The following is a 7,614-nucleotide window of genomic DNA, read 5'->3' as shown; positions in this document are numbered from 1 at the left end:
TACATAGAAAATCCTAAGAACTCTTCCGATGCTTCTAGGCCCAACGCATTCCCCAAGATCATCCACCACTACAACCCTTTGAAAGCAAGTAATTATTCTTCGATCTGTTTTCTGACATGTAACCACCGTGTTTGTTCCTGCGTTTGCCTGCACTGTAGTGCTTCACAGTACACCGGTGCTTCATCCACTCACACAAAGCCTACCAACAGACAGGTCCTGTCTGTACAAAGGATAAATGTCAGTTTCCTTACTTAGTGCGGACACATATATAATAATAGTGATTAACATTTAATAAAAACGAACTATGTGCAACTCACTGAGTCATGTTCTTTAAACCCCACAGCTCAGTGTCCCTAATATCACCCCTAGTTTGCAGACAAGTAAAGGGACTTAAAATGAATGATTGGTAAGATAATAGAATCAATATTATAACCGTGACATACGGGGTAGGAAAGAAGCACAGGTGAAGACACTACGTAAGTCATATTTTAAAATGAGAATTACAACGCGTATCAACAAGGCTGTTGTAAAGATTAAATGAGATTATGTATGTAGAATACCTAATAAGTACTTGCCACACAGTAGGGCTAAAGCAATGAGGAAACTAGGCGAGGCTGAAGAAGTGCGAAGAGGGAGCGGATGAAACTGCAAAAGTGGGGGGAGAGGGGTGTGGCAAAAGGGCTGGGGAGCCGGAAGGTCTGGAAAACTTGGGAGATGACAGGGCCTGAGGAATGAGGAGGGAGGTGGGGCCAGAGGTTGGGTAATGAGGAGGGGCTGAAGGAATGAGGGAGGTGGGTGGGACAGAGGACTGAGCTAGAGGACGGGTGCCAGGAGAGGGGAGTACTACAGAAAAGGCTGGAACTGGAAGAGTAAAACAGTTGGGCGGACCTGTAGAACTGGAGAGATGTGAGGACCCTGGGGACTAGAGAGAAGGTAGGGGGTTGGAGGACTGGGGAGAGGGGCGGGGCAGAGGAATGTGGGCAGGGCTTTGAATTGGACTGAGTGGTGAAGGACTGGCTCCGACAGAGGGTTTAGAGGACTGGAAAGAGGGCTGGACTAGAGGAAGGGGAGGGGTGGGAGCTGTAGAACTGTAGAAGGGGGCAGGGCTAGAGGACTGGGGAGAGGGGAGGGGTTGGAGCGGTGCGGAGATGGCTGGTGCCTGAGGAATGGAGAAATTGGGCAGGGCAGTAGGACCAGAGGGTGCCAGGGCTGAGGCCTTGGAATACGGGCGGTGGATGACAGTGGGAGCCTCTGTATAGTAGTAACAAAAACTTAGAACATGAAATTAAACAATACCATTACGTTAGAATTAAAAAACATGAAATAGTTGGTAGTTATATAATGAAAAGTGCTAGATACTGTTAAAAATCCCAAGTCGATAGAAATTAAAGAATGCCTGAAGAAATTGAGTGTTATACTGTGTTCATGATTTGGAATTACTGATTTTGTTAGGATGTCTTATGTCTATTTTCTCCAAATTTAACTATAGATTCAATGTAGTCCTAATCAGCATAGAAATTGATCAGTTGACTGTCATATTTTATGTAATTCAAAGAAAATGTGAATACCTGAAACAATCTTGAAAAATATGAATAAACATGGAAGACTAATACTACCTGATTTTGAGACCTACAGAAAACTATGATAATCAAGACTGTGTGTTATTGGACTAAGGATAGACCTTTGGATCAACAGAACAAAAAAGAAAAAATAGACCCATAAATACGCTGTCAGTTGGTTTTTGAGAAAAGTACCAAGACAATCCAAGGGAAAAGGAATTTGTCTATCCCAAATGTTGCAAGAACAACTGGATAACTATATAGAAAAAGTAAACCTCTACCCCTACCTGTCACCAAACACAAAAATGTATGGGGCCACGGGTTCAATCCCTGGTGGGACAACTAAGATCCCACATGCCACGTGGCGTGGCCAAAATATATATATATATCAAAACCAAAGAAAAACATCAAAATGGGCAAAATAGTTGGACGCTTCACACACTAAAAGAGATGTTGGAATGGCCAATAAGTGTATGAAAAGTTGCTTAGTCATCAGGGAGAGGTAAATTAAACCACTATGCCATATTACTTACAAACCCACTAGAATGGCCAAAATTTAAAATACGGATTTTGGGCAAGAATTTGGAGCAGCAGAATTCTCATACACTGCTCATGGAATAAAGTGGTACAGTAATTTTTGGACAACTTTTGGAAGTCTTAATTTTAGATAAACACCTGCTCTGTGACCCAGCCATTCTACTCCTAGGTATCTACCCAAGAGACAGATCCATATTTATCCACAAAAAGATTCAAACAAGAATGTTTATTTGCTGTACAGTAGAAACTAACGCAATATTATAAAGCAATTATACTCCAATAAAAATTTTAAAAAATGAAATCAAAGTTAGATTGTAAATCAACTACATTCCAATAAAAATTTTTTAAAAAATAAAAATTGAATTAAAAAAATAAAATAAAATCAAAGTTAGGAGTAATGTAAATAAAATGAATTTTAAAAGTTAAAAAAGAATGTTTATAGAGTTTGTATGTGTATATAAATTTAAATTTTAGTTTAAAAATAATGAGCATGAAGAAATATATCTTCAGATAAAAACTGAGTTTATCGCCAGCATAACTACATTAAATAAACTTCTAAAAGATGTACCTGAAGAAGAGGGGAATGATTCCAATGCAAGAAGAAATGGTGAACAAAGAATTCGTGAACACATTGCTAAGTGTAAGCAAAATCGTTTCTCTCTAACACTTTTAATTTGGGGGGCTAACAAAATGGGACAGGACTAAAATATTGGGTCACTATAGTCCATAAGTTGGGAGGGAATGCCCTTGTAGTTTAGAAGTGTTCTGAGGTCCTTGTGTTATCTGAGAGAGGAGATTAAGTAGACTTTTTGATGATGGTCATTCTGACCGGTGTGAGGTGATACTTCATTGTAGTTTTGATTTGCATTTCTCTAATGATTAGTGATGTTGATCAGGAGATTAAGATATTAAGTTTAGTTTTTGATAATTTTGCAGGATAAAGTTTCAAGGCTAACTATTAAAACAAGAGAAAGAGTGCATCACCTCAGAAACACTAAATGAAGAATCTCAAGAGTACTGAATGTCAAAATGGATGTTTATTTTACTTGGAAGAAGTGGATGATTCAATCAGCATGTAGAGAGATCGTCATTTGTTTTCACCTCTGATTTGGAATCTTTTCGCTTTAGTACTTCATGGATTCTGTCTGTGTGAAAGAAAGACACATGTGTATATCTTTCATTATTTCCACGTATTTTTCCTTGTGGTTATGAAATAAATTACAAATAGTTTTACACAAAACTTTGGTCAGTCTTCTCATTATCTAATACTCGAAGCTTTGTCAGGCCTCCTAAAACAAACATTCAGGAACCAGGGGGCCCCAAGTGCATGGACTGAAGGCAGAAACCTTGTAAAGACTCTTCTAGAAAACAACACTCTGAGGCAATGAACACCTGGATCATGACACTTCCCCATATGCTTCAGCTACACCTCATCCATGTTACCACTGCTTGCTTCCACTTCTGTGCTCAAGCTGTTTCCTCTGCCTCTAATGTCAAACTTCTATCATCTATACACCCACTAGTTGAAATTCTCCTTATCATTTGATACACAATGCCCTGAAACCTTTTATCCCTGAATTAATTGTTCCCTCCTTTGACCTCCCATAGTGCTTTGGCTTTCCTATCTGTTTATATGCTTGTCTGCAATATCGTTTCCCCTCTCCGTTGACTGGCTATCCATTTTTAAATATTAGCATTCAACTTAGGTATCACTTCCTTAGGAAAGCTGTGCCTGCAACCTCCAGACTGAGCTACCCACCTCTCCAGCACTGATCTCAGTTGCGTTTGCTGAATGAATGAATAAAAGGCTTGCTGACTAGGTATCAGAACCCAGTTGATGTTTAACAACACAAGTTTGTAGAGGATTGGCTTTTTACAGTTCTGTGTCTCTTTACAATGCTGAAAATGTTAGAATTCTTTTTTCTTCTATGAGACACCAACAATGCACAAAAGATTATAAAACTCTGTTCTAACATGTGACTGCACATGCCTACCAAGTACCTAAGTAACAACAGGTCAAACATACGTTATTTCTTGTGGATGGAGCAGCAGGCTTGCTGGTCCTTAAGCCTTGTTGGGTATAAATCATGGGTTGAGGTGCCATTAGGGAAGGAGCTCCAATTGGAGTTGGAACCTATGAATTCAAATGCAAAAGAAAACAAAATAAAAACTTAATTAGTATTTTATTGCTCCCCTAAAACAATAGTACCAAGAGGACAAGTAACCACTCTAGAGCAAATATTACATTTAAAGAATGTCAACTGAAAAGATGCCAGCTGAGTAGTGGCAGACCCTGGAGATAAACGTGAATGACAAACTAGAATTTGAAGTATCAATATTTCACTCAGATGCTGCTGGAATATTCTGCATTCAGAGAAAATGAAATATCACTAGTTTACAAACCAACTGCTTTGCAGTTTATGAAGAAGTAACAGCAACTGGCACTGAAGAAGCTGTTGAAAAACCTCCAAAGAAGAGAACAAAAAAGATGACCCAGAGCCATATGAAGTGGAAGGGATATGGTAATATGGGGGTTACTCGTGACTGAGATAAGAACAACGGTGGGCAGGCAGAATCCTTACTGGAAGAGTTTCAAAAGAGAATGAGAGGAAAAAATACAACAAACTAGTAAATATAACAAAAAAGAAGCAAACTCACAGATATAGAGAACAAACTAGTGGTTACCAGTGGGGAGAGGGAAGGGGGAGGGGCAAGAGAGGGGTAGGGGAATAAGAGATACAAACTACTATGTATAAAATAAATGAGCTACAGGGATGTATTGTACAGCACAGGGAATATGCTGTGTATTCACAGCATATTCACAGAATATCCAATATTTTATAATAACTTTAAATAGAGTATAGCTTTTAAAAATTGTGACTCACTATATTGTACACCTGTAACTTGTATAATATTGTACATCAACTGTTCTTCAATTTAAAAATAAACTTCAAAAATCATTCAAAGACAAATATCATATGATATCACTTATATGTGGAATCTTAAAAAAATGATACAAATGAAGTTACCTACAAAACAGAAATAGACTCACAGACATCAAAAACAAACTTATAGTTACCGAAGGGTAAAGGCCAGGAGGAAGGATAAATTGGGAGATTGGGATTGACATATACACACTACTATATATATAATAGATAACTAATAAGAGCCTACTGTATAGCACAGGGAACTCTACTCGGTACTCCGTAATGGCCTATACAGGAGAAGAATCTAAAAAAGAGCGGTTATATGTATATGTATGACTGATTCACTTTGCTGTACATCTGAAACTAACACAACATTGTAAATCAACTATACTACAGTAAAAAAAATTTTTTTAAACTTCAAAAAAAAAAAAACAGGGAATGAGAGGAAAAGAAGTAGTTACATAGCCTATAGAGAACTATTTTAAGGAATTTTTCAGTAAAGGGATAAAATATACTACTAAATGGTAGTATATTCATATGTGAAATACCACTGAGCCATTATAATTAATGTATTAATTATGTACCAATCTAGACAGATCTCAAAAACATAAATATAAAATAATACCAATTATAATCAATTTTTAAAAATCATTTAGAAGAGTACTACATATTTTTCCTTAGTAAAAGTATGAAAATGTTCTAGAAGGCCAGACATAAAATTCACAGTCATTGTCTCTGGAGTGGCAGAGAGTGACTGGGACTAGGGATGACCCAAGGAGACTTTGGTCTTATTTGTAAAATTTCATTAAAAAATGATCTGGAAAAATTATGAAAAAATGTTAACATTTAGTAATTCAGAATGTTGAAGCAAGGACGTTTGTTATCCTCTATACTTTCCCATATTTTAAATGTTTTTCCAAATTGACACCAACAGCAAAAGCATGAGTGAATTGGTGGTGAGGCTAAAGGACTTCAGAGTTTCCATTACTCATATTACATCACGTGAAATTTATACGACGCACTGAGGCTATAAAAACGAGAACTGGTGATTGCAAACAATTTTTAACTAAGTAAAGAAAATTTATAAATCATGAAAACATTGCCAAATAGGCAGAACAGAAATAACAGACTTAACTAAAATGAGTTAGAAAAAGGTTGGATATAAAGCCAGAAAAGTTCCAGAGAGTATTCTACCTGTATTAAAATTTCCTCCCATTGGAAGCCTTGAACAATGAGAACAAATTCAGCCTTATGAAAGTCCACTTCTTTTTTTACATCCTTAAAGCAGAGTGAAAGTGATCCCAAACAGCAGAATGGCAAACAAAACAAAACAAAATGAAACAGCAAAATCCTTGCAGAAAGGGAAGAAAAACAGAAGCAAACAGTAGCTCATTACTCTTGGAATAAACCAATAATGTAAACTAAACTAAATTATAATTGAATCTCTATTATGTGTATATTGATTATTCCTATTTTGGATCATCTATTAATTCTGGAACAGCTTTCCCTTAACTATTCCACTTTCACAATCCCTTCTCCTCCCCATTTCTAGGGTTCCTTTCCCTATTCCTCACAAAGCCTTCGCTATATTATTTCTCAGAGGACTACTGTTTCTTTTTCCAATGCAAGAAAAGGATGTGGGTGGATTACCTTCCATTTAAAATTATCCCTATCACGTTTTATTCTATTAGTGCAAACCATGGGGAGTTTTACGTATATCGCCCACTCTTGAGATCTTAAAACTGTTTTTTTGTTGCCATTCTATACATAGGCACTTGCTGTGAAGTCACTGGATAGGCCACTGGTGTGGAACCTTGAAGAAAAGTGTCAATTACTATATAGCACATTTTCTACTACTATTTAATAAGAAACGTTATAAGATATAGAATACTTTCTGCTATATATTAAATATTGAGAATTAATATAGTGAACCCTTTACAGCTGGGACAATGATCTTTCCTTGAACATGACAGATACAGGAGGTTTCAGGACTTCCAACCGAAGAGAAATATGAACTTAGCTAAGCAAGAAAGAGTTATGACTTTGTTTTTACGCTACATAAATAAAATAATAACATTAATAGACAAAATGAAAAAAAGAAAAGTTTCAACCACAATCTCACTACCTCCAACAAATAAAACTTTAAGTTTTCAATTTTCATTTCCAGTCTTTGGTTATGATATTTTTCACGTGTGGGATAATGTGAAAAATGAAGATAATTTGGCTTTCATCGCAATAGATGAACAGAAGAGTAATACATTTAGTGCTATAGGTGTAACATCAAATTATGCCTGGCTCTCAACCTTGATTTAGTCTCTTTGCCTATACAAGTCAGAACTTTAATCCTTGTCTTAGTCTCTTTATTTACTACTAGGTAATATAACATGAGAGACAAGTGGCCTTTGACTTTAGACATTTGATGCCAGAGTGTTTAGTGACTGCCCAGAAGGACTTGAAAAAAGAGGCAGAAATACATCTTTAATATCAATGTTTCTGATATTTTCCAAAGTTTTCTTATATCCTAGCTCCCAATTCTGCTATTTAAAAAGTCTTCATTCTTTTTTTTTTTTTTTTTTTTTTTTTTTTTTGGG

The sequence above is a fragment of the Neophocaena asiaeorientalis genome, unplaced genomic scaffold, assembly GCF_003031525.2.
Source record: "Neophocaena asiaeorientalis asiaeorientalis breed wild unplaced genomic scaffold, Neophocaena_asiaeorientalis_V1.1 scaffold918, whole genome shotgun sequence".
NCBI classification, from domain to species: domain Eukaryota; kingdom Metazoa; phylum Chordata; class Mammalia; order Artiodactyla; family Phocoenidae; genus Neophocaena; species Neophocaena asiaeorientalis.
The sequence above is the reverse complement of the archived record's forward strand: the minus strand, read 5'-3'. Positions refer to the sequence as shown.